The sequence below is a fragment of the Prionailurus viverrinus genome, chromosome E2 (genome assembly GCF_022837055.1).
Source record: "Prionailurus viverrinus isolate Anna chromosome E2, UM_Priviv_1.0, whole genome shotgun sequence".
In the NCBI taxonomy this organism is placed as follows: domain Eukaryota; kingdom Metazoa; phylum Chordata; class Mammalia; order Carnivora; family Felidae; genus Prionailurus; species Prionailurus viverrinus.
The window spans coordinates 39,391,743-39,418,373 of NC_062575.1; the positions used below are offsets into that span (position 1 = coordinate 39,391,743).

The window sequence follows — 26,631 nt, forward strand, 5'->3', positions numbered from 1 at the left end:
GCTGGCAAAGGGAGAACAGACATGGCTTCTGCTCTGAAATAACAGAAGTTATCCACTCCCAGTTCACTGGCCAAAGCCTAACATCCCTGGAAAGGGAAGAATAATCCCCACTTTCCCCTTCCCATTTCCTCCACCCCAGGAGGGGAAGCAAATAATCATGAACAACAAGCTAATCCTCTCATCTAAGCCTTTCCCCTAGTAACAGATGTGAAGTTTGCTTTCCTCTCGTGTGGGGAACACACACTCCTTACCCAGGGGAGATGGCCCACCCCCTCAAGGCATCAATGGGAGGCCATCTCCTGGGGCTGTCTCTGTGGGCAGGAGCAGCCTCTGTTACCCCACATACAGCTGTGGAACAGGGATGGACCCATTGCACACTCCAGCTGCCCTACTGGGTGCACACCAATCCTGCTCCTCAAGAGGGCCCCTAGGGCCTTGCTTTCTGCAGCCCTTTGTTTCAGGTCCTTTCTGTTCTGCTGTTCTTGTCCATCTCTAAAAAAGGCAACAGAGAATATGCTCTACTTGGGGAAAGTGTTTAGTTTTCTCAGCCTGCTTCCTGGCCAGAGGAGGCTTAAGGGTTAAGTTGCAAACAGCCTTGGCCTCTATTTGTTCTGGTCAGTGATTCTTTTGGTAGCAGAACTCTCTGGAAGATCTATTTATTTCTTATCTATTTGATTCCACGCAGATCCAGGTAGCAATAGCCACACCCACAGTCCATTTTCCTGGCTTAAATGTGGGTACCCTGATCCCAAGAAACTCCTATGGGAGAGTTGTACCCCTAGCTTTTCATCCTTGAACCATATGGGGAGACTGAAGCTCAGAGATGAAAAGTAAGTTTTCTCTGGCCTCATTCCTGAATTTGAACCCCGCTCTCTAGGTCTCCATAAACTGTCCACACTACCTATATTTACCACCTAAAATCTCCAGGCTTATCCTTTTGTTCTATTTTAAATAATTCCAATGTCTTACTAAGCCATTTTCACAGGCTCAAGGAAGCTGAGTGAGATGCCCCCTTTTCACCCAAAGCTTTTTTTCATAGCAATTCCCCTTCACTTTCCTCTGAAGGCTCAGAAGTCCTGCCCAAACTTTAATTACATTAATGCCACCTGGGGGTGAGAGTGTGCTTGTTAAAACATAAGTTCCCAAGCCCCATTCTCTCAGGATCTGATTTTGTGGGAGTGGAGTAGAGCTGGGAACCTGCATTTCAAGGAGGAAGTCCCTCCCCCACTCAATCCCTTGTCTCCCCCAGGGGATCCTGATGCAGATGGTAGGCTTGCCAAGCTTCCAGAAACATTGCCCTATTAGTTCTCTAATTTCCACCTGGTAGGGGATGAATAACATTCTGTGAGAAAGTAGCAACTTCTTCTGAAGTTGCTTGAGAGCATGTGAGAAGCATTTCATTAATTTTCATCCCAGTCCTTGGAGGTGGCATCATGATGGTTATAATTATCCCTCGATTACTGGGAGGGCTGAAGTGTTCTTAGAGAATGAACTTAGACACAGAAGCCAAATGACTGCCAAACTCACACAGCAGGCCAGAGAGGGGGTGAGGTTCTAAAGGAGCAGACCAAGGACAGAGGAGCAGGGCTCCACAGGGCTAGAACTCAGCCACTAAGTGTGAGAGACAAAGGAAAGGTCACACAGTGCTGCACCGAGTTTTATAAAATATTGGGTTAGTTGCTAATATTTTCGATTTAGGTACCTGCATACAGAGGTTCAAAATTGGAGGGATGCCTGGGTGGCTCAGTTTGTTAAGCGTCTGACTCTTGATTTCAGCTCAGGTCATGATCTCGCAGTTCCTGAGATGGAGCCCCACATTGGTCTCTGCACTGACAGTGTGGAGCCTAATTGGGACTCTAAATCTCTCTGTTCCTTCCTCCCCCCACCTCCCCCACCTCAAAAAAAAAAAAAAAAGAGTTCAAAATTGACATCTCAGGAAGACCCAACCGCTCTGGGAATGCACAGAGCTAACTGCAACCGTTTGCTCTGCAGGGTATGTAGTCTCCTGCTGCCAAACAGCCACTTCACTCATCAGCTTTTCATGTGCTGGTCCTATAGGCAGTTGGATGGCTGCCCCGAACAGGTCAGTCACAGTTCCTGTCACAGGTCAGCCTCTGGGAAGAGGACTAGCAATCCTCCTTCCCATTCAGTGGTCACAGACCTGACTTGCAAAGTCTGAGGAAATGCGAGCCATAAGAAAGCAGATGCCTCTCAGGAACAGGGAAAGTGCTAGTCACTTTCAAGGAGCCTGGTTTCATGCAACCTCATCACACCTGCAGCCAAGGAGGCAATGGTTCCAACATCATTCTGTCACAACTTTGGACTTTCCTAAAACCTGCCCCAACAACATCAGCCATCCTGAGGCCAAGGAAACACAGAAGAATGCATGGAAGCAAAATGAGTCTGCCTAGAGGAAAGTCTTGCTTATGTTTTTCTGGTGGCAAGAACATTTGAACAAAGAATAAGAGAAAATTGACAGCGTTAGAATGAGTTTATCACTAACAAAGCTACCACAGGCTTTTTGGTGGTATTTGAAAATTAAGTTAACATTAATTTAACATTAAAACAAGGGATTTAATGGAGGCTGAGGAATAAATTAAGCCTTTGAATGAGGTATCCATTTTAATATGCAAAACGATGTAAAATAATTCCATTTAAGCAATTAGTTAAAAAACATTTTGCTTTTTCTGTCCTTTTCTGGTGTTCAAGATGTCAAAGCGAGGACATAGTGTGTGGTCCAGTGGGAAATTCCAAATTTCTCTGGGTCTTCTGGCAGGAGGCAATATCAACTATGCTGATAACACAGGAGACAAAAATCTGTGTGTCGTCTCTGTGAAGGGGGATCAAGGCGACTGAACAGACTTCCTGCTGCTGCTGTGGGGGACATGGTGATGGCCACAGTGAACAAAGGCAAACCAGAGTTGAGAAAGAAGTTACATCCAGCAGTGGTAATTCGACAACGAGATTCATACCGGAGAAAAGAAGGCATGTTTCTCTATTTGAGGATATCACAGGGATCATAGTAAACAACAAAGGTGAAATGAAAGCTTCTGCTATCACAGGACCAGCTACAAAGAAGTGTGCAGACTTGGGGGTCAGGATTGCATCCAGTGCTAGCAGCATTGCACGATTCTTTGGTGTATTTGCTTTAAAAAAAATTAAAAATTATTTGCTCCCCCCAAAATAATAAAAATAAAAATAAAAAGGCATTTTATCATAATCATACATTCACAAAAAAGTTGTGAAGGAAGATCTAGGGACCACTATAGCAAGCACTCTCAATATGAGGAAACTAAAGAAGTAGTGGTCTTTAATTCAAAGTACACTAATAGGATGTATAAATAACTATCAGATTACTGAGCAATCTGATCTGTGACATCTATACCCCAGACAGCCTCTAGGAGTTACAAGAAAACAAAACCACACCCTACAAACCAGCTTAAGTCACAACCACCTCCCCCTTGTTGGCTGTAATTAACCATTCTTATACATTCATATCATTTCTTAAGAAACCAGCCAGAATCCCAGAATCTCTACTATCCTGTCACAGCCTTCCTACTCGTAACGGATTTTTATCATTGATAGTATTAGCCCCAGAAGATAATCCAGAAACTCGTTTTCAAAATGGTTTTTAAAAATTTCACTAACTGAAAGAATATTTTCCTTCAAGTATATTGAATTTATAGACACAGGACATACAATTACAGATTTCATTTGATAAACTACAGTCCCTGCTTTACCTGTTGGGATGAGCACTGGGTGTTGTATGGAAACCAATTTGACAATAAATTTCATATTTAAAAAATAAAATAAAGCATAAACAATTTGAACCAAGACATTTCTCCTTATCCATGCATCCATCCATCATCCATGCATCTCAGTATTTATTTATTAAGCGCCTCCTACCTGGATCACTACGAGTGCAACTGGAGATGCAAAGATGAACCCAACAGGCTTCTATGGAAGTTGGAAGTGCCATGAACATAAGAAACTGATGGCAAAATTACTAAGTACTGTCTCAGGACTCTTTGGTTATAAGTGACATAACCTCTTTCAACTCAATCAAAAAAGGGAATTTATTGGCTCATATAACTGAATAGCTTGGGATGGGTTTAAGGATAGATGGATCCAGGAGATTAAACATTATTGTCAGAAATCAGTCTGTATCTCTCTACTCTCCTTTCCTATGTTGGCTTTATTCTCAGATAGACTGTCTCTACATGATAGATTCCTATAGGTCAAGTTTACATTAGTCTTACTACAATCACAAAAAAAAGTTTCTCTTATGCTTCTAGCAAATATCTCAGAATTTGCTTGTTCTAACTGGATCAACTTGAATTATGAAGCCATCCCTAATCTAATAGCCATTCAGGGAGATGGAATATTTCATTGCCCAGGACTGGTCCATGACTCACTCCAAGAGCCTGGGGAAAGAAGATCATGGCTCCATCCAAAAGTCATGGACTGAACTCTGAGGATGGGTAATGCCCTCAGAGAAAAGCAAGGTGCTATTATCACAGTGAGGAGAAAATAGGCAAAAAACAGTTGCTTCCTGCATATGTTCTAACAGAAATACAAGTCAGCATCCAAAGGGGGAAAGAATAGAAGTGTTGTAACAAGAATGCTGCTGAAGCTGAAGAGGAATCTGTGAGCCTCCTTGGTTTGAGTTTCGTTTCTTTGGATCCTCTGTTTTCCCATAAGCCATTATATGTTCATCAAGAGTCATCTCTTTCAGTACCTAACCACCATGCACCTAAGAATCTAGTTGCTTTATATCAACCTAAATATAATGCATTAGTAGTCATTCAATAAATGTTTATTGAGGATGGAGTTAAGGTGGCACAGAAGTAGGGGAACCAGGATTTTCTCATCCCTCAAACACAGCTGTATTGAGGGGATATCATTTGGAACTCCCAGGAAATCAATCTGTGTAGTGGCAGAAGGATCTCCACAGTTGGAGGGAGACAGCTTGGCAAGATTGAGATGTGTGTATGTGAATTTGGGGAAATAAAACAGCATAGGCACAGAGGAGAGGGAACCCTTTCTGTGGAGAGACCAGGGAGAGAAAGAGAGAAGGGTTGTGAAAATGCAGCATTGATTAGCACAAGAGGAAAACCTTTCTGGACCACAGACAGGGGAATGAGAAGTACGGAGAGTGCCAGTTTCTTTTTTTTCAAACAGCCTTAGTAGCTGAAACTCCAAGGTTTCAAAGTGCATGATTTCCTCTGGAACAGAACTGGAAGCCAGGGCACACACTCCTGGGGAGGAGGGAGCCAGCCCCGGTATGTATAGCCCAGTGTAGTGATCTCAGAGGCACACTGAGAGACAACAGTCCCCTTCCTGGAGTACTTTGGGAAAAGGGTTTATTGCCTCCCCAAGGACAATAGGCCTTGCAGGTATCAGCCAAAAGCCTTTTATCAGCAGAGTGGAGTGGCTCTACTCTGGAACAGGGGAGAGGAGCTACACGGAGCTGGGTCCTTTAAGATTTCTTGTTTTGAATCCCAGCTGAGCACCTAGAAAGTGCAGAACTGTGGAGCAGGACAAGTTGACCATCCTCTATTCTCTGAGGGCTACCTGAACAGTGTGGGTTGAGATGCCTGGTCCAAGGAGGAGAGATTGGAGCGTCGCCATTTTCCCTTCCAACACCAGCATGGTGGGACTTCAGAGAGCAGCACAGAGGCAGGCCCCCGTGGAGGCAGGACCTGCTTACATCAAACTCCTCCCCTCCTTGCCTGGCAACTTCTTACTTGAGTGGGTCTGACTGACTCAACACAGCCAGTCTCTCTTCCAGACCAGCACAGCTATCAACAGACAACTGTTTCCTTTTTTGTTGTGGTTTTTGTTTTTTTGGGTTTTTTTTTCTTTTTCTTTCCTCCCTCTTCTTTTTTTTTCTTTTGGAATCAGACTCAGAGTTTCTGATTTGTTTTTGGTCAATTCTTATTATATATATATATATATATATATATATATATATATATACAATGTTTATATAAAAGTTTAAGAACCATAGGATCCCATCAATAGATGCAGAAAAGGCATTTGACAAAATACAGCATCTTTTCTTGATAAAAACCCCCAAGAAATTCAGGATAGAAGAACATAACTTAACATCATAAAAGCCATATATAAAAGGCCAACAGATAATATCATCTTCAATGGGGAAATACTGAGAGCTTTCCCCCTAGTATTAGGAACACGACAGGGTTGTCCACTCTCATGACGTTATTCAACATAGTATTGGAAGTCCTAGTCTCAGCAATCAGACAACAAAACAAAATAAAAGGCATCCAAATTGGCAAAGAAGAAGTCAAACTTTCACTCTTCACAGATGACATGATACTCTATGTAGAAAACCCAAAAGACTCCACCAAAAGCCTTCTAGATCTGACACATGAATTAGCAAAGTTTCAGGATATAAAATCAATGTACAGAAATCGGTTGCATTTCTATACACCAATAATGAAGCTACAGAAAGAGATATTAAGGAATTGATCCCATTTACAATTGCACCAAAACCTATAAGATATCTAGGAATAAACCTAACCAGAGAGGTAAAAGATATGTACACTAAAACCATAGAAAACTTATGAAAGAAACTGAAGATGACACAAAGAAATGGGAAAAATTGGATATTTGTTAAATATTGTTAAAATGTTAATACTACCCAAAGCAATTTACACATTCAATCTAATTCCTAGCAAAATAACACCAGCATTCTTCACAGAACTAGAACAAACAGTCCTAAAATGTGTATGGAACCACAAAAGACTCCACATACCTAAAGTAATGTTGAAAAAGAAAACCAAAGCTGGAAGCACCACAGTTCCAGACTTTAACCTGTATTACAAAGCTGTAATCATCAAGACAGCATGGTATTGGCATAAAAACAGACACATAGATCAATAGGATAGAATAGAGAACCCAGAAATGGATCCACAATTATATAGCCAACTGATCTTCAACAAAGCAGGAAAAAGTATCCAATGGAAAAAAGACAGTCTCTTTAGCAAATGGTGCTGGAAGAACTGGACAACAACATGCAGAAAAATGAAACTGGACCACTTTCTTACACCACACACAAAAATAAATTTAAAATGAATCAAAGACCTAAAAGTGAGACAGGAAACGATCAAAATCCTACAGAAGAAAACAGGCAGCAACCTCTTTGACGTAGGCCACAGCAACTTCTTACTCAACATGTCTCTGGAGGCAAGGGAAACAAAAGCAAAAATGAACTACTGGGAAGTTCATATGAACTGGGAAGTTCATAATACAGTGAAGAAATGAGCAGAATACATGAATAGACACTTTTCCAAAGAAGATATCCAGATGGAAAACAGATGTTCAACATCACTCATCATCAGGAAAATATAAATCAACCTCACACCTGTCAGAATGACTAAAATTAACAATTGAGGAAACAGCAGATGTTGGTGAGGATGTGGAGATAGGGGAAACCTTTTGCACTGTTGGTGAAAATGAAAACTGGTGGGTGCAACCACTCTGGAAAACAGTGTGGAATTTCCTCAAAAAATTAAAAATAAAGCTACCCTACACCCTAGCAATTGCACTACCAGGAATTTATCCAAAGGATACAGGAGTGCTGATTCATAGGGGCACATGTACCCCAATATTCATAGCAATGCTATTGACAATAGTCAAGGTATGGAAAATATGTCCATCAACTGATGATATGTAATTGATATATACCCCAGAATCACCCTTGCTCCTATCTACTGATCTTAGGGGCAGAAACATGACAAAAGCCAAAGGTTTCCCTCACTTTCTTAAGGTAGAATGTGGGCCTCTTGCTCACAGGGAGCCAAGAGACAGCCTGTAGAGTACTCCTTAGCCAAAACCCACACAAGATTCTTCTGATTCATGACGCAGCCACCTTGCTAATACATTCTGCTAGTCAGTCCATTCTCAACACTATCCAATTCTCACCCATAATGAAGAACTCTGGCCTTGCATGTATCCATTTTCACCACATTGCTTTATTATCAATCTAGGTTTTTTCTTGAGGTGCATATAAATTCAGTTTTCCAGAGTAATATCTTCTGCTTGCAAATGTCGAATCTGGTCCAGCCGTTTTGACTGTGAGATAGGTTGAGACACAGTGTCCCTGGAATTTTGGTTTCAGGACTACATGGGCATCCAAAGCCCTAAGGCATTGGAAGAGATCTGGTTGAGAACTGTTTGTGTGGAGGCTGAGCCAGAGGTATTAGGAGGGAGGTAGCCCATTTTCTGGGCAGAGGAGAAATGAAGTTAAACATCTTTCTACATTGATTACATTCCCATTGGATGGAAATGGCAAACCAACTTTGGTCTCCTATGTGGCCATTCCCTTCCCCTTACTGCACTTGTAGCTATATCTTTCTTCACCCTTTGGAGCCAAGAAGCTGGGACTCACTCAGCCAGCACCAAGGGATGGGCAGATGATTCCCACTCTGTTCTGCACTCAGTTACAGCCATCACCATCTGGTATCCCAAAGGAGAAGCCCTCCGATCCCTAAGCTTGGTGGTAGGCTTTCTCTGGAATGTGGGTGGGGTGGATGGGAGCCAGCTTGTCTCAATAGCCTGTATAAATGCAGTGACTTCATCCTGCAAAGCAGACAGTTCACACAGGAGCAGTAGGCTCAAGGAAAGAGCCCTTTAGAGGAAGATCACACCAATGCCCATTCTCACACTTTGGATCTACAGCTGGGCTCAACTCACAGTGCAGCACAGTCACTGTTCACTCCACTCCCTGATGGGAAAAGCAAGAAAGCAGACAAAGCTCCAGGGCTCTCCAGTCCTTCTGAAAGAAGAAGACATGCCTGTTGCTGATAGGGCTCCCACATGGAGACTGTTAGAGGGATTTTTTCCCTAAGCCTTCAGATGTTTCTTCTTTTTCACACAGCCAGGTTGTTAGAAGATTGTGCTGGGCACTGCCTTCTCCACATAATTCCCTTCCAATGTCTGAAGAGCTCTTTCTTTCCATATACACCTTTACACTTCTTTGCACCTTTTTTTTTAGAAATAAGTCCTTCCCTGAATCCATTCAGAGAGAGTGTCTCAGAGACACATCCTCTGCCTTCAACCTGGGAGTCGTGTCCAGACCTTGTGACTGTGGGAGAGGTTTTGCCACAGGACCCACTCTTAACTAATTAATTTGGTTTTAGAACTATGTGGATATCCAGAGGTTCAGGGCATTTGAACTTTCCCAGCAGAAGAAGTTGTATGTAGGCTGGTCCAGGTCTTTGGGGAGAGAGTTGGCCTTCTCTCTGGGCTGAGGGTTAGACAATGGGATACTATTCGATACAACGAAGTTATACAATGGGATACTCCTTGACAATGAAAAATAATGAAATCTTACCATTTGCAACAATGTGAATAAAACTGGAGGGTATTATGCTAAGCGAAATAAGTCAGTCAGAGAAAGACAGATATCATAAGATTTCACTCATATGTGGAATTTGAGAAACCCAACAGATGAACATGGGGGAGAGTAGGGAAAAATAAAAACAGAGAGGGAGGCAAATCATAAGAGACTCTTAAATATAGAGAACAGATTGGGGGTTGTTGGAGTGGGAGGTTATGGGGGGTGAGTTAAGTGGGTGATGGAACTTAAGGAGGGCACTTTTCAGGATGAGTACTGAGTACATATGTAAGAGATGAATCACTGGGTTTTACTCCTGAAGTAAAGACTATACTGTATGTTAACTAACTTCAATATAAATAAAAATAGATGATAGATAGGTAGATAGATCAATCGATAGATAGATAGATATTGAGTCAATTTCTTGTACTGGGTACTCATCTATATTCCAGGATTAGAATCCTTTCCCTTATGGAACTTAGAGTCTACTCAGTTAATGTGGACAATAAATAGGAAAGTGTAGTACAATATGTAGGATGTAAGATGATGATAAGTGCTTCGGGAAAAACAGGGTAGGGGAGGAGGGAAAGACATGACTAAAATAGAGTGGACAGGAATAGCATCACAATCATATGGTAGGGATTTTTAAGAAAGTTGTGAAGAAGGTGATGAAGCAAAGGAAGTTAAAGGAAGAATATTCCAGGCATGGTGAACAGCCAGTGCAAAGGCCCTGAGGCAGCAGTGTGCCTAGACTCTTTAAGAAGACCTGTGTGGCATAACAAGAGAGGAGAGAATAGTACATGAGATGAGAATGGTAGGGAAGAACATGTAGACATTGTATGGACTTCAGCTTTTACTCTGAATGGATGGGAAGCAAGTGGGTACCTTAAATAATGATCATTTTGCAGAAGTTTTTTTTTTTATGAAGTCCCAATAGTTTATTTTTGCTTTTGTTTCCCTTCCCTCAGAAGCTATATCTAAAAAAAAACTTGCCATGGCCAATGTCAAAGAGGTTACTACCTGTGTTCTCTTCTAGGATATAGTTTAGGTCTCCCATTTAGGTCTTTAATCCATTTTGAATTATTTTTGTGTATGGTGTGAGAAAGTGGTCCCATTTCTTTCTTTTGCATGTTGCTGTCTTGTGTTCTCAACACAATTTATTGAAGAAACTGTCTTTTTTCATCATATATTCTTTCCTGCTTTGTCAAAGATTAATTGACCATATAGTTGTGAGTTCATTTCTGTGCTTTCTGTTCTGTTCCATTAATCTATGTGTCTATTACTGTGCCAGGACCATACTGTTTTGATTACAACAGCTTTGCAATGTAGTTTGAAATCTGGAATTAAAATAAAAACTAAAAAAAACAAAACAAAACAAAACAACACACACACACACGCGCGCACGCGCACACACACAAAACCCTTCATGTTGCATGCTTTACAACCTAATATGTACAATACAGATATTTTTAATACTCCAAAACAAAGTCTGGGAAACATAGTATTTTCTACACTTGAGTCAAATTGGGGGATTGTCCAGTTTAATAAAGACAACGAAGTAAAAATAAATAAAAATAATCACTCTGGAGTAGACTACAGAGGTAAAGGGCCAAACAAGGAGGCCAGTTGGGAAACTTCTGCAGTAACCTAGGTTAGAAATGATGGGGTGACTAGGAAATTTTGGTTAGATTTTGAAGGTAAACTAACAAGATTTGCTGAAAGACTGCATTTTGGGTACTTTCCAAGAGGGTAGTCAAGGGTGACTCTGAGAATTTTGGCCTAAAGAAATGAAAGATTGGAGTTGCTACCAACCGATATGGAGAAGATTGTAGAATTGCCAGGTTGTGAGGGGGTGGAGGAAGATAGTTCTACTTTGGACATGTTGAGTTTGAGATGCCTAATTAGATATCAGAATGAATAAGGAGAGTAGGTAGCTGGATATACAATTCTACAGTTCAGAGGAGATTTCTGAGATGGAAATGAGAGGACTGTTGGGAATTTGTCATTGTATAGATGATATTTAAAGCCATGATACAGTTACCGAGGGACAAAAGGTCAATAGAAAAGAAATTGTGTATAAAGACTTTACCTGGGGGCATTCTAATTTTAGCAATTAGAGAAACAGAGAAAATGGCAAAGGGATCTGGGAAGTAATGTAGAAGAAAAACTAGAAAAGTCTGGTTTTCCTGGAAGCCAAGCAAAAAAGTGTTTTTGGAGAAAAACATCTTAAATATTGCAAATATTTTAAAAATATTAAAATATTACAAAGAGTCAAGTTAAATAAAGACTGATCATTGGCAATTTTGGTTATCAATGTGTAGGTCACTTGCAGTTTTAGTGTAGCTATGAAAATAAAGAAAAGAAGAATTGGAAACAGAAAATATCAATCACTCTTAGAGTTTGCTGTTACATTAGGTACTTAGGTGATCTGCTGGCTCACCAACTCGCCTTCCAAAAAAAAAACGCTTTAATTTATTGTCTAATATTAAGGAATATTGAGGTAGCAAAACTTTGTGTTTGAGTCAGTCTCTACAACACACTTTTAAGAAAAGATAAAAATCCCAAAGTATAGTTAAAATAATTGAGACCAAAATATTTCCAATCAACCACAAATATGTTTTGTACAATGTTTACATGCAATTAATTAGAAGTTCCCTATGTTGCTTTTGATATTAATACAAAACTTACACATTCATTTATTTATTCTTTTTTTAAATTCTTTTCAATATTTCTTAAGATTTCCAGTTCCAGGAATGTTAGAATTTTCCCAGAAAACAATTATAAACTCTGGGGGAAAAATATAAAGCATAGTTACTTCAGGGAACTGGGAAGAACTCAAAAGTTGACAGAACATGGGGCAATTTTTTCCTTGGAAATAAAAGTGCTGGAGAGAGTGAGAACCATAGTCATACAAGCTGGCCACTAAGGTACAAGCTGAAAGCTATGGTCATATTGACTTGAGAGGGAGTTTGAAACTGCCAAAATGGCTGGTAATTCAAGATGCAAATCCTTTAACCAGAGAAGCTATAGAGAAGAGGGAGTCCCCATATCTTTCTAGAAACTTCCCCCCATCTCTTGGTCCATCCCTAAACTGTCTATGAACGGTGGGAACTCCAAGAAACACAGTAGAAAGACTGATGCCCTATGTCAGCTCCTCTTCAGTGCATGGGAGACTAAATTTGAAGTATGTATCCTAGCCAGTTAGAAGGACTTGGTAAACATCTTAGGCACTCCATTGAAATACTATAATTATTCCTTAGAAGTTAAGATTCTGCCCAAAACTAAGTAGTGCTCCCTAGGTCCAGGGGTAAAGCAACACACCAGCTCTAATAAAACATAAAGCCTAGATTCCAATAACTCTGTTTGTCCTGCCAGCAATTTAACTGCCTGATATTGAAAAAGACTCAACACTCTTCAGAGGAACATAATAGAATTCAGAGTCTCTACAACATAAATTCACAATGAGTGACCATGGGGACCTCAACTAGGGAAACTGGACTCTCTGCCCTAATCTTCCTCTTCTCTTTATGGAGGGCAGTACATGGAGCCCCTGGTAAATGTGATCTTCTTAGTAAAAGTAAATCTCTTGGGAAAATTTTCCACTACAAAGGAAGAGACACAGGACCAAGCTACAGACCCAATCTGTGGGATCTAAGAATACTTCAGGAGGAAGTAATATCCAAGCTATAACTGGAATATTCAGCAGGCCTGAGCCAGGAGAAGGGAGAAACAGATCAAATGCTTGAAGTCAAGAAAGAACATGGGTGAGGCTGGAGCAAAGTGCCAGAGAAAGGAGAAGTATTAGTAAGAAACAAGAGGACCAACAGGCAGATTATGAAGGGACTTGTCCATTGTGTTAAGCAGGTTGGATTTTATTTGAGAGTAATGGGGTATGAACAAAAGTTTCAAGAAGAAGAAAAATATCATCAAATTTTTAGTGTCAAAATATCCTTCTGGCTAATGCAATAAATCTGTCTGGAGAAAATTGTGTTTGAAGTGTTCAGAGAACATCCAGATTCCATAAGAAATTGGGTTTATTGGTCCAGAGCTCACCAGAAATGTTTAGGTTGGTATGGATTCTCCAGCCTACAAGAATCACTAGAACTTTAGAAGTAAATGAGATACACAGGGATCAATCAAGGAAATAAGAAGATCAAGGCAAAAACCTGAGAATCACCAGCATTCAGGCCTCATTGGTTAATGCATTAACTGATAGCACTGGCAAATAACATAATTATAGTACAGATGGGTCCTCCCTGCAATCTCTCTAAATTAATGAATCCTCCAACATCAAGTTCACCTAACTGATTTGTGTTTGTCTCTCAGTTTCAGACAATCTTCTGTAACAGCAGTTCTCGATCAGGGGACATTTAGCAATGTATGGAGACATTTTGGTTGTCACAATTTGGGGGGGATGCTACCTAGATCTAGTAGGTAGTGGCCACAGATATGTTAATCATCCTACAATGCACAAGACAGACTCACACAAAAAGATTTATCCAGCCCCAAATGTCATTAGTGTCAAGATTGAGAAACCCTGTTCTAGAAGCATACTGACCACCATTAGACCCAGTGGTCTATGGACACTGATCACTTCTGTATTTTCTTCCCAAGAATTTCTGTCAGGGGATATCAGTCTATAAGATGAATATCAAAGAACCCATGAGTTGACTGTTATCATATAACTGAATGAAACTAAAATCTGAGACTACTGACTTGTACAGATTTGAGGTGATACAGGAACTATAGCTTTTACCTGTTACTTGAATGTGGGAACACTATTCAAACAGTCTCAGAGCAGTGGTGCATGATTTCCATAATGCCATGGATATAAAGCAATTAAAGTTATGTAAGAAGTGAACAAGTACTGTCAGACTAAGAGGTGCTTAATATTTCATGAATATAATGGTCTTCCAGGTCTTGGAGAAAATGGTCAATCAGTACTATTGATTGCTGATTTTGTTTCTGTTAATGGGATAAGTGGGGATCATGTGATCAAAGGCTTAAAGAGGTGATGAGGGTCTCATTTTCTGACTACATTGATGCAGTGCTATGCTGTACAAAGGAGAGAGGTAAGATGTGAGATTTGCCTGGTGATGAGCGAGCCCCTGCTCTGACCAGAAACCAGGGCTGGGCACTGGGACCCAGATGGAGCAAAGGACCTTGTTTGATCCAAAGTTTCATTTAGCCTGGTGTTATGATCAGGATGGGCACATGTAGCAAAATGGTGAGACAATGGACTCCATATTTATGAGTCTCTTCTGCTTTGTCCCCCTCCCTGTTTTTATATTATTTTTGTTTCACTATATGCTAACTAATTTGGATGTAAATTTTAAAAACTAAAAAATAAAATTAAAAAATGGTGAGGCAATGTAGCAAAACTCTATTTGGACGGAGAAAAAAAGAGCCTCCCAAGAGAGGAGAAAGAAATAGTGAGAGATTGGAACGATATTTCCAGGTAAAATCTGAGAACCACTAAGTTTGCCCTTGGTTGTGTACAGGGATGATGTACTCACGTAAAGGTGACTACTACCAGACAGCCTTCCCACCAGCCCATTCAGGCTCATACCTAAAAGCTGTGGCACCTCCAGAAGAGCTTTCACTAAAAGTTCTGCTAACTGGCTGAGGAAAGGAGAGACAGGGCTTTGGTACACGGGGAGCACGTGACACACATTTGGCCCACTTTGCCAAGAACACCATGGCACCTCTCAGTTGATACCAAGCCCCTTTCAGGCTCCTCAAACATCTGTCCTCTCTCTCTGAGTTGACTCAAGGTATCAAATGGGAACACCTTCAACTGTACCAAACTCAGAAATTCACCTGGTTTCCTTCTACACACCTCTTATCAAGAAAGAAGGACTCCTCTTCTATATGAGGCAGATTCCTGAAGCATTGTTCTAGAATCCAGGCATCTGATCCCCCCTTAGAGATCACACTGTACCAATTGCCCTTTCTGCTAGCTCCACCCTGGCAGCATTTGAGCATGCTGAATTCTCAGTCAGATTTACTTTAAAAAGAAGGAAGAGGACTCTTTCAAGCCACCATATTCTCCAATTAATACCCTTTAAACTTTCCTTTCTGGCCATGTTGACTTTAACATAATTTATTACAATATTTCAAATATACACAAATATCTGTGTACCTACTACCCAGATTGAACAAATCTTAAACTTGTACATATTTGTTTCAGATATATTTTTATTTCCAAAACAGAACATGTATTTACAACTGAAATTCCCTGTTTCTTTCTCTGATCACTGCCAGTAGGAAACCACAAACTTAAGTTGGTGTGTATGCTACTCGTGAATGCTACATACTTGTACTATATGGGTATGCAGCCATATGTGATGTAGACTCTTACTTTGCAAGCTCTCAAACTTTAATTAAAAAGTATAATATCACATGGATTATTTTGTAACTTGCTTTTACATAAACATTGTTTTTAAGATGTTATCATGTTGACTGCAAGCGCTCTCACTTTTATTTTGTTACTGGTGTGTATGACATCTTGTTTTTAAAACCTCATGCCATATCTTTTTATTGTTTTATGCCACCAGAATTTGTGAAATTCGCCTGCATATTTATCCCATCTTCTGCTCATGATTTTTCCCTTCACATCATATTTTTTCATTTGTGATTGCAGTTCTTCTGAAGTGAACTCTTTAGAATCTTCTTTAATTAGAGTGAGCTGTGGGGAAATGTGCTCAGTTTTCATTTGAAATTATCTATATTTTACTCTAATTATAGAAAGATAATTGTTCTGGATATATAATTCGAGGTCCACAAGTTTTTCTGTCAACACAGTGAAGATACTATTCCATAGTCTTTTGGATTCCATATTTTAGTGTAGAAGTCTGCTATCAGTTTCATTGCCATTCCTTTGGAAATTATCTCTTTTTTCTAACCTGGCTCTGTTTAAAATCTTATCTTTGCCTTTTGTGTTTCTTTATGATGTGCAGGGTGTGTTGTTGTCATTGTTGTTGTTGTTTTCTTTAATTCTGCTTTTGTAGGAATTCGCAAAGCTGTACAATGGCTTCTTTTATCTCTTCTGGAAAATTCTCAATCATTGCCTATTCAAATATTGCTTCTGCCCCATTCTCTCTCTCTCTTCTCTGCAATTTCTTCCCTTAACTGTCAGATATTCCTTTTCTTTGATTCTGTGTTTTATTCTGGATAGTTTTTTCAGATCTATCTGAAGTTCACTAATTCTCTCTTTTAATTGTGCCTAATCTACTGTTAAACTCATGCATTATAGTTTTCTATGCCAATCATCATATTTCAATATCTAAATGCTTTTGTTAATATAATCCATCCTGTTTTATAGTGTTTTACTTTTTGTTTGCATTTCTGTTACTTGAAAACCATTAAACATTCTTATGGTGACTGTTCTATAATTCCACTATCTGAAATATTTTCAGGTCAAATACTTATATTTCTGCTGATTTTTATTCATTATGCCTTATTTCCTTATATGTGTGTAGAGGTATGTGTTATTTTTTATTTCCAGAACTTTATCTGTTGAAATTATTTGAGACCGGTAGGAAAGCTAGATCCCCAGGGAAGATTTGAATTTGATTCTGCCTCATGCCTGGGGGAATCTACCAGCCAGAATCAATTTAAACTAAATTCTTAGGTAAATGGATAGTTTGATTTTGGAATGCAAACCTACATAAGGGTTGGTGTGTTATAAGTTTTAAGAAGAGATTTTTTTTTCTTTATTCCCTTTACCTACTCAGCTCCAAAGTTTGAGAAGGGCAATTTTCCTTGCAGTTCCTTGGTGAGGTAGTTGGTGATGAGATGGGTGGTTTATTTCTAGTTTACACTTTCATGGACAGTGTGGCCATTTGAGATATCAGCTTTAAGTGGGGACACAGGAAGGGTGAGGGAAAGCATTCCTACTAGACTCCCCACTTTGGATAAGCCCTGTACTATGTACTCTGTAGAGCCACAAAATCAAGATTCAAGGCCCCTCAATTTGGCAAACACACTTAAGGTGGAAGCTGGCTTACATGCCCTGTTTACTCCTGGTTACTTGATTTTATTTAGTTTTTGACCTCTGACTATTCCCAACCAACGTGCCAATTCAAAGATGCTTTCTCTAATGTTACATATCCAGTGTTCCAGCAGGAGGATTTTACAGAGTCCCTAGCCTGTCATTCTGCAGCAATTGCAGCTCTCACCCATTCTTTACACAAGAATGGTATATCTAAGGTTCACGTTCACTCAAATCCCCCTCCTGCTTATTTTTATTTTTTTATAACCCAGATGCATGCTTTATTTATGATATATTATTTAATTTAATTTAAATTTTTAATTTTTTAATTAAAATTAAAAAAAAAATTTACATCCAAATTGGTTATCATCTAGTGCAACAATGATTTCAAGAGTAGATTTCTTAATGCCCCTTACGCATTTGGCCCATCCCCCCTCCCACAACCCCTCCAGCAACCCTCTGTTTGTTCTCCATGTTTAAGAGATTCTTATGTTTTGTCCCCCTCCCTGTTTTCATATTATTTTTGCTTCCCTTACTTTATGTTCATCTGTTTTGTCTCTTAAAGTTCTCATATGAATGAAGTCATATGATATTTGTCTTTTTCTGACTGACTAATTTCACTTAGCATAATACCCTCCAGCTCCATCCACGTAGTTGCAAATGGCAAGATTTCATTCTTTTTGATTGCCAAGTAATACTCCATTGTATATATGTACCACATCTTCTATATCCATTCATCCATCAATGGGTATTTGGGCTCTTTCCATACTTGGGCTATTGTTGATAGTGCTGCTATAAACATTGGAGTGCATTTGTCCCTTCAAGACAGCATACCTATATTCCTTGAATAAATGCCTAGTAGTGCAATTTCTGGGTCGTAGGGTAGTTCTATTTTTAATTTTTTGAGGAACCTCCATACTGTTTTCCAGAGTGGCTTCACCAGCTTGCATTCCCACCAACAATGCAACTTTCTCCGCATCCTCACCAACATCTGTTTTTGCCTGAGTTGTTAACGCTAACGATTCTGACAGGTGTAAGGTGGTATCTCAGTGTGGTTTTTATTTGTATTTCCCTGATGATGATTGAGGTTGAGCATTTTTTCATGTGTCGGTTGGCCATCTGGATGTCTTCTTTGGAGAAATGTCTATTCATGTCTTTTGCCCATTTCTTCACTGGATTATTCGGTTTTTTGGGTGTTGAGTTTGATAAGTTCTTTATGGATTTTGGATACTAACCCTGATAATGTCATTTCCAAATATGTTCTCCCACTCCGTTGATTGCCTTTTAGTTTTTCTAACTGTTTCCTTCCCTGTTCAGAAGGTTTTTATTGTGATGAGGTCCCAATAGTTCATGTTTGCTTTTGCTTCCCTTGCCTCTGGAGATCTGTTGAGTAAGTTGCTGCGGCCAAGGTCAAAGAGGTTTTGCCTGCTTTCTCCTCAAGGATTTTGATGGCTTCCTGTCTTACATTGAGGTCTTTCATCCATTTTGAGTTTATTTCTGTGTATGGTGTAAGAAAGTGGTCCAGGTTCATTCTTCTGCATGTTGCTGTCCAGTTTTCCCAGCACCACTTGATGAAGAGACTGTCTTTATTCCATTGGATATTCTTTCCTGCTTTGTCAAAGATTAGTTGGCCATATGCTTGTGGGTCCATTTCTGGGTTCTCTGTTCTGTTCCATTGATCTGAGTGTCTGTTTCTGTGCCAGCCTTCCTGTTTAAAGCCTGTCATGGGCTCCATATCACTCTAAGTCTAAACTCAAAGCCTTAAGGTGGTTTTTAAGCTCCTCCTCCTGCCTCTGCAACATCTCCAGTCTCCTTTTTTTTCTTTTATCAGCAATCACCCAAGCACCCTCTTTTTACTGGAACTGAATTATACTACTTGCAGTCATTAGAAAAACCCATGCCCTTTCCCTCTCTCTGTTTTTAAATGCATTGCAATTCATTCGTGTTTCCTTTTTGCCTTCTTTCTTCTAGTTCCACCTTTTCTTACCTAATTCCTATGTGCCTTCAGGTTTTAGTCTAAATGTTACTTTTCCTAGAGAGGAGTCTGGATGCAAGGTCCTGCCTCTTTGTTCCTACTTTACCTATCATGATGTAGTTGCATGTTTGCGGGTCTATGTTTCCTGAGGTACAAGATTTGTGCATTGCATCCCCCATTCTGGAACCCTCCAGTGCAGTGCCTACCACACATTTGGAATGCTGATTCTTTAAAATGAGCTGTTGTTAGAAGACTGCTCTGGAGCTCTGGTTATCCCCATTTTGGTTCCTGTCAGGAGACAGTGGGAGACAAAGCAGAAATAGCTGTGGACCCACCCTGCTATAGAAGTGGTGTCAGAAACAGAGTCTGGGTACCAGGTGGGCACAATCGTCCAGGGGCTTCAGTGGCCAAGCTCAATAAGCACAGCATCCCGGTTGGTATGGTGGATCAACCAAGGGAGCTTGGAGTAGAAGTGGAAGCAAATGGCAGGTAGCTCCAGACAGCTGAACACTCTCATTTGTGAGCAAGCATGAGCCACCTCCTGAAACCTTCCAGAGTTGCTGAATGACGTTTTGTAGCATACTATAGTGCTGACATAGCAGCAGAGCCAAATGTGTGTAATGAAGCATGTTGCTCCATTGTATCTTCAGGCAAGCGAAGCCTAGGGAAATCCACTTTACACCCAGATGGATTGCCCCTCAATGAGCTTACTAACTAGTGACAAGAGCAAGTTGACAATGTATTAATATGACAAGATGAGAATTCTGTAAAACTAAACTACCTGAATTAACAGAGAGAAGGGGAAATCCTCTTACTAAGGAGAAAAGGCCTAACATAATTGCTACTTCCCCTGCTGTCTCTGTCCACAAAGAACCCAAAGTGTGACAGAAAGTCAGCATGGCATAGGCAGAGCGTATGGCTTCCCATACTTTGCCCTCAGGATATATGCATGCTTTAGCATTCAGATTATTTTGTTTTCTAATATTCAACTGGGCCATGTTTCTTCTCAGCTAGAGAAATACATGGCTGGAGCTTTGAGGATGAGGAGGAGAGTGATGACAGTAGAGTCTAGGAATCAGGAGGCCAAATCAAAGTGCCTCACGCATCGAGCAAGTTTCTAGACTCTTTCTGAGGGCAAAGAAAAATCCTTGTATAATTAAGTTCCCTAGAGTTTTTTCAAGTTCTAGAGTCAGTGGTCTCTGATAGAGCCCCCAGACTCCATTTTGAAGTGCAAGAAGATAGTTATTAAACCAAGACAAGGATAGGGAGATGACCTGTGTCCTGTCTAAAGCAGGTAGAGCTTCCTACTCTATGGGGTTCGGAGCCTAGTTTTATCACATTTCTGGTTTTCTAAGAAAGACTGCCCCCAAAAGTCTAGATTTTTAAACACTGACTCAAAACCTTTTTTAACTCTTTGAGGATGGATTGCACTGCATTCATCAGATTGTGACCTCTAGTCAATATACCAAGATTTGAATACCCGGGGCCAACTGAGCTGGGACCCCCACTCTAGTGTTCTTTGAAGAAGAATTCTTCCATTGTTAAATCCCTTCTTTCCTTTATCAGTCCCCTGGTCATTTTGTAAAGTCAATAAGTGTTAACTGTGTCTACTGAATTGTCCCCAAGGGGGCCCAGTGTATCACAGTGCACCTCTTGCAATAGAGTCTCTTAGGAGAGGCACAGAGAAGAGAGACAGAATACAACAAAATGAATAAAGGAGACAGCTGTTTCCAAAAATAGAACCACCATATCCCAATGGGCCTGTAGAAATTCCAGAGACAGTACAATGTAGAGACAAGATAAAGCCATGTGCGTAATCACAGTGCTGTTTTCATCCTAACCAGGTACATGCCCTTGAACTGCAGGTGCTGAGCATGGCATCTGTTTACAAATTAGGCAATTGGAGATGGCTAAAAGTATTCATCTCTTTTACTACTTCCTTCAGTATGTATAATATTAGCAAAATGTCTCAATGGCTGGTAAATCATCTTTAATTCCTTTGGAACTCATCGTAGTAATATTAACCATGATGGATTCTTGTGGTATTTAAAGAACTAGATTGTCAATTAGCTTTTATGAGATACATCACAGTCATCAGCGTTGTATCAGATCTCCTTTTCAAAGAAGCCAGTTATTAAAATGTACAATAATTTGCTTTTATTATAATCTATCTAAAAGCCAAAGCTAGTCTCCAAAATAATTTAAAGTTTTAAGTTGCAGTGTAAGAGACCTTTTCTTCAAAATGACTGCATAATGTAGTGTCACAGTTCTTGGTTAATTATTTTGCAGACTGTGAATTTTAGTTAATCGTTTCTTGCAAGGACCAAATAACATAGGTGCTTCCTAACAGCCTCTCTGGGAATAACTACTGTCCTTTCAGAAGCTAATTAATCAAGCCATGCTCATAAAAACTTAAGTAACTACCCACCAGGGTGGGAGTCCCGCTCCTGGAAATCGCTTGCCCATAGTGTTGACCTTGGCAGAGAGAAAGGGCACTGAGTCAACTCTGACTTGGCACAGAGCCCATCAGGGACCTTCCATGCCATCCAGGATGGTCATCTGCTCAGGATAACCTGGAATTTTAAAGCCTTATCATCACTGCAAGTGCCCTTCAGAACTTAGTGCTACTTACAGCTTGAAGAGGCAGAGATAGATGGGCTCTGATGGAAACATGGGAAGATGAGGAACACCCAAGTTCTCTGCTTTGAATTCAATGGCTATACGTTTAATCATTTACCAAAATCTTAGAATCAAATCGAAGAAATACTGCCCCTGCCCATCAGGAACCTATGGGCCCATAGTACACATAGCTACACCCAAGCCAACAACAAGATGAGGCAGAGTTTCCAACTCTGCCTTGGGCAGCACCATGAAGGTTCCCATCTCCACCATTAAATTTACCTCATTTAACTGCAATTCATAGGATCTCATTTTTCTCCCTTACTAGCCTGTAAATTCCTTCAAGACAGGGACTGTTCATCTCTGTATCTGTGGCACCTTACACAATGCCCGATTCATATTTGTTTAATGAACAAATAAATATAACAACAACAAGTAACATTTAATGAGCATATATTACAAACAGGTCCTATGTTGGATGCTTTAAAAATGTCCCATATAGGGGCGCCTGGGTGGCTCAGTCAGTTAAGTGTCCAACTTTGGCTCAGGTCATGATCTCAGGGTTGATGAGTTCGAGCCCTGTGCTGACAGCTCAGGGCCTAGAGCCTGCTTCAGATTCTGTGTCTCCCTCTCTCTCTGTGTCACTCCCTATCGTGCTCTCTCTCTCTCAAAAATAAATAAATATTTTTTTAAAAATTAAAAAACAATGCCGTATAATTCCTCCAAAAATCCTTCAAGGGAAGCTCATTATACTTCTTATAAGAAAAGTATTATAATTCCTGTTTTACTCATAAGAAAATTGAGATTTGGAGAAACCAGAGTAATTTTCCCCAGGTCCACAGCTGTTAAGTGGCAGAGTTGGCATGAGATCCTCAATCCCCTAGGTTTACCTTTTTGACTGCTATGCATTACTATTTCAATAAAAACTCCAGCATGTTTTGAAAAGTCACACACACACACACACACACACACACACACACAACAGTGATCCATTTCAAACTAAGACAGGAAGGGGATTGGAAGCTTTCCTGGTCCGGGGGGGGGGGGGGTCCCTGAGCTGGTCCTTCAAGCATGAGAGGGCTTTAATCAGTATTCCCATCTGAAGTAGGGTCATGCAGAAGGCAGGGAAGAAGCTCAGTATTGGTGTGAGGGTGTGACCACGAGAAGTGAATAGACTGGGTACACCTCAGAGACAATTCCTAGAATCACCGTGGTTGGTGTGATAGCTCAAAGAAGCAGCCCTACTGCCACCAATATGACTCATTCACTAGCCCACTGACATTAACTCAAAAGTAGCACTAACTGAATCAGTGCACAAAGTGATCCTTTTCCTCAGTGCTCCTCTGTGTGCATGTAGACACACAAACACAACCCACGATAGCTGTAGGGAGGGAAAAACTCAGTAGTCAACAGCCTCTGGCCAGGGGAGATAACATTTCAGGCCTGATTTAAACTGCCCATGTGTCAACCATTCTTGTTGATGGGGATCTCACAATGAATGTCCTAGGCTTAGCTTTATTAAGCTTCCTCCAGCCACAGCTCAGAATTATGGGTCAACCCTGAAAGGAGGATGAATAGGCATGGAAGGAATTATCAGGAAAGGTGTGTAAATGGGACAGATCCAGTGGCCAGAGCATCTCACATTATTTATCAGTTTGTTTACATAGCCACAATCCATTCTCTTGGATGCCCTAGAAAAAAACAAATGTGCCAGAGGATTGAGTGTGAAGTACATTACATGAGATAAACACATATAAGTAACTCAGTTATAGGGGGCAATCCCCTCTGACCCATGATTTTGCCAAATTGAACTCCTCATGGTTGAGTGGCACTTCCCACTTTTCCTCAGATTAGTTTGAGCTCACTCCAGAATATTTATTGAGGAGACCTTTCATTATAAAGCAGCCAAGTACCAGTTACCTGAAATATATGCAAGTTTTTAAAGTCTACATTCAAGGTTTAGAACCTTTTCGCTTATGAAAAATGTCCTACCTGGCCTCTCCCTGTCTCATTTGGGAGATTAAACAGTAGCTATACAGTTGAACTGAAAAATTCACTTGGCTCTGAAGAAGCCATTATCATTGAAATTCAAGACCCTTGATCTAAGGTGTCTTGGAGAACTATTATATGCTATATACTATACATTAGAGTGGAGAGTACAATGCAAAATTAGTCTTTGAAAAGAGTTACAGGAGAAAGACTTGCATGAAAATAAATATAGTTGTCATAACAACTGATCTGCATGGGTTGTATGTCATCCAGGGAATCTGAGGTGTGGGTCACACCAATCACAGGAACAGCTGGAGGTCGTCAAGACTGTAGCAGGTAGGATATTTTCTTCTGCTATGAAGGTTATTTTTCCTCTTGAGTGAATAATGCAGGAATGTAACTAAAGCAGAGGTAGACTCAGTCAGGGAATCCTTTACAAGGAGAGTAAAAGCCAAAGAAATACTCCAGCAGGGAAAAGATCAAGATTGGAAGTGTCTAAGAGAGACAGGATTTTGCAAAAGCAGAAAGGAGAATTTGCAAGGTCATTTCACATCAAACACTGGCAGGAAAAGTTCTAAGCAGAACAGTAGGAGAAAAAAAGAGAAAAAAGAAAGAAAAGAAAAGAGAAAGAAAGAAAACAGAGCAGAGACTTCATCCAAGTTGTTTGCCACATAAAATTATGCCATTCTGATTGTAAGAGATGTTAAAAGGTTCTTACTAAGGTTCTGGTATTTTTTGCATTCCTATGATGTTATTGAGATACATTCATTAAGGAATATACTACTCTCTCAATACTAAGTGTGTGCCTAAAACTATGCCTGTCACCATAAGGTGTAATTCAACAGACCATTGCACTAGAGTAAACAAAACCTTGTTAAAAATAGAGTCCTGAACCCTTCCGTAGACTTATTCAAAATCCCTAGGGGTGGACCTGGGACTATAAGCTTTTAAAAAAGCATCCCAAGTGATTCTCAGGTACACTGATCTTTGAGAAGCACTACCACATTGGAAAACATAGCAAATGTAAGGTGTGGTCCCTGCAATCTAGAACCATGTAATCTAACTGAGGAATTTAGATAATGCTTAGTAGTCTTGCGAATGCTATAGGACCTTAAAGACAATTACAACCCAAAAAGTCCTCAGGCAACTTCCCATGATCTTACCTTCCTCTTCCAGCCAAGAGTGTTTTTCATTTTATTTTTAACTTTCAGATGACATTGGTTATTTTCTACTTAACATTTATTTGTGTGCCTCCTCTCCTATAACTTAAGTTCCTTGAGAACAGGAGCCATGCCTGATCTATCTTTCTAATTAATGAGTGCTTGAATGGAAAATGCAAGAATGAAAGGAGGGAGGATGGGAAGAACTACAAGGACACAGTAATTAAAAATGTCTTCCTGGAGGAAAAAATTCTTTTTTTTTTCAATATATGAAATTTATTGTGAAATTAGTTTCCATACAACACCCAGTGCTCATCCCAAAAGGTGCCCTCCTCAATACCCATCACCCTCCCTCCCACCCCCCATCAACCCTCAGTTTGTTCTCAGTTTTTAAGAGTCTCTTATGCTTTGGCTCTCTCCCACTCTAACCTCTCTGTTTTTTTCTTCCCCTCCCCCATGGGTTTCTGTTAAGTTTCTCAGGATCCACATAAGAGTGAAAACATATGGTATCTGTCTTTCTCTGTATGGCTTATTTCACTTATCATCACACTCTCCAGTTCCATCCACGTTATTACAAAGGGCCATATTTCGTTCTTTCTCATTGCCCTGTAGTACTCCATTGTGTATATAAACCACAATTTCTTTATCCATTCATCAGTTGATGGACATTTAGGTTCTTTCCATAATTTGGCTATTGCTGAGAGTGCTGCTATAAACATTGGGGTACAAGTGCCCCTATGCATCAGTACTCCTGTATCCCTTGGGGAAATTCCTAGCAGTGCTATTGCTGGGTCATAGGGTAGGTTTATTTTTAATTTTCTGAGGAACCTACACACTGTTTTCCAGAGTGGCTGCACCAATTTGCATCCCCACCAACAGTGCAAGAGGGTTCCCGTTTCTCCACATCCTCGCCAGCATCTATAGTCTCCTGATTTGTTCATTTTAGCCACTCTGACTGGCATGAGGTGAATCTGAGTGTGGTTTTGATTTGTATTTCCCTGATGAGGAGCGACATTGAACATCTTTTCATGTGCCTGTTGGCCATCCGGATGTCTTCTTTAGAGAAGTGTCTATTCATGTTTTCTGCCCATTTCTTCACTGGGTTATTTGTTTTTCGGTTGTGGAATTTGGTGAGCTCTTTATAGATTTTGGATACTAGTGCTTTGTCCGATATGTCATTTGAAAATATCTTTCCCATTCCATCGGTTGCCTTTTAGTTTTGTTGGTTGTTTGCTGTGCAGAAGCTTTTTACCTTCATAAAGTCCCAGTAATTCATTTTTGCTTTTAATTCCCTTGCCTTTAGGGATGTGTCGAGTAAGAGATTGCTACGGCTGAGGTCAGAGAGGTCTTTTCCTGCTTTCTCCTCTAGGGTTTTGATGGTTTCCTGTCTCACATTCAGGTCCTTTATCCATTTTGAGTTTATTTTTGTGAATGGTGTGAGAAAGTGGTCTAGTTTCAACCTTCTGCATGTTGCTGTCCAGTTCTCCCAGCACCATTTGTTAAAGAGACTGTCTTTTTTCCATTGGATGTTCTT

General features: G+C 40.2%; 1 pseudogene; it reads left to right on the plus strand.

The window, feature by feature from the left end:
* Nucleotides 1-2,709: 2,709 nt before the first annotated feature.
* Nucleotides 2,710-8,516, plus strand: LOC125152551 (60S ribosomal protein L23-like; annotated as a pseudogene).
* Nucleotides 8,517-26,631: the final 18,115 nt, after the last annotated feature.